Here is a 2,211-nt window from a genome sequence, read left to right as displayed (position 1 = left end):
GCAGATGGTTGAGGATGAGAATGAAACATTAAAAGAAAGTAAGAAAGAGCTGTATAAAGAATGTAAGAAAAGAGCAAAGAGGGCAGTTGCAATTTGTAGGGCGGAGGAGCAGGACAACCTGTACCGGTCTTTGGAAAAACCTGAAGGTCAGAAACGACTTTTCCAAATTGCAAGGGGTCGAGAAAGGAATGGAAGAGATATTTCGCTTGTTAAATGTATAAAAGATGGTTCTGGAAAGATTCTGACTGATGATGAAAGCATAAAAGAACGATGGAAGGAATATTTTGAAAAGTTGATGAATGAAGAGAATGAATGGAATGGTTTGCTTGAAAATCCACCACTGAATCTGGGCCTTGTTAGGGAGATTAGTATGGAAGAAGTGAAAATGGCTGTAAGAAATATGAAAAATGGAAAAGCGGTCTGCCCAGATGGAATACCAGTTGAAGTATGGAAGTTGTTGAGTGCGGATGGATGGAAGTGGCTGAGTGTATTCTTCGGTAAGTTGTTGCATGAGGAACGCATACCTGACGAGTACGTGGTGCAGTAGTACGCTGGTACCGATATTTAAAAACAAAGGAGACGTCCAAAATTGCAATAATTATCGAGGAATAAAGCTTATGTCACATACTATGAAGGTCTGGGAGAGGATAATAGAGAGAAGAATGAGAGAAGAGTGTGAAATAACGCAAAATCAATTCGGATTTATGCCCGGTCGAGGTACGACAGATGCCATTTTCGCCTTACGCCAACTGTGCGAAAAGTACAGGCGCGCGCATAAAAATCTGCACATGGTTTTTGTTGACCTGGAAAAGGCTTACGATCGTGTTCCCCGTGAGGTTTTGTGGTGGGCCTTGAAAGAGAAAGGTATGCCTGGGAAGTATGTAGAGCTAATTCGTGCTATGTACAGATCGTCTTGTACGTGTGTTCGATCCGCTGCTGGAACTACTGACAGCATCGGTGTGGCTGTGGGGTTGCACCAGGGCTCGGCATTGAGCCCATACCTCTTCGTGCTTATAATGGACGCTTTGACGTCGGACATGCAGGAAGAGGCGCCCTGGTGCATGCTCTTTGCCGACGACATCGTGCTTGTAAGTAAGTAAACACTTTATTGTACAGGAAAATAATACAGCACATAATATTTAAAATAAAAAGTTTCAGTACAAAGGCGAACTTATCCCTTTAAGGGATCTCTTCCAGTTAACGTCATCCAGTCATCGTGCTTGTCGGAGAAGAGGGACTCGAGGTACAAGGCAGGTTAGTGAAGTGGCAACAGAGGCTGGAAAATGTTGGCTTGAGGATCAGTAGATCCAAAACAGAGTATCTTTACTGCGACTTCGGCGGTCTTTCCACCCCTGTTGCCATGACACTAGATGGCGTAATATTGCCTACTTGCTCGGATTCAAGTACCTGGGTTCCCTCATTCAGGGAGATGGCGAGATCGACAGAGCAGTTCAGCACAGGATTAACGCAGGATGGATGAAGTGGCGACAGGTTACAGGCACAACGTGCGATCCCCGAATGCCTCTCAGGCTGAAGGGGAAAATTTATAAATCAGTTATCCGACCTGTCGTCCTGTATGGAAGTGAGTGCTGGGCCACCAAGACGAGTGATGAGAGAAGACTGCATGTGAATGAAATGCAAATGTTGCGATGGATGTGTGGTGTGACAAGACTGGATAGAATTCGGAATGAGTATATAAGAGGAAGCCTGAGAGTAGCGCCAGTGACAGAGAAGTTGAGAGGAAGTAGATTAGCATGGTATGTGCATGTAATGCGGAGGGATGAAAGCGATGTTATAAAACGAGTAGTAAATATGAAGGTGGATGGATACAATGGTAGTGGAAGATCTAAGAAAAGATGGATGGAATGTGTGAACAATGATATGAGAGTGAAAAATATTAGTATAGAAATGACGGCTGATAGAGAGGAATGGAGGAAGATGATCTGCTGCGCCGACCTCAAATAATGGGAAAAGGGCAAGGGAATGATGATGTTTCATGTGAATAAGTGTTAGTATAATTCAGGTAAAACCATCAAGCAGCCACCAGGCAGTGGCAGCCTGGACAGTCAATTTAATCACCAGTTACTTTTCTAACATTCGATATTATAAACGAAACAAATGCAGCAGCTTCCTTCTTTGTTTCAGAATTATTGGTTTATAATAATTTACTTTCTAAGTTCAAAGTTGAGCAAAATAAATATTCTTCAAATT

The sequence above is a fragment of the Leguminivora glycinivorella genome, chromosome 8, assembly GCF_023078275.1.
Source record: "Leguminivora glycinivorella isolate SPB_JAAS2020 chromosome 8, LegGlyc_1.1, whole genome shotgun sequence".
NCBI lineage: Eukaryota > Metazoa > Arthropoda > Insecta > Lepidoptera > Tortricidae > Leguminivora > Leguminivora glycinivorella.
This window is presented reverse-complemented; position numbering follows the sequence as displayed.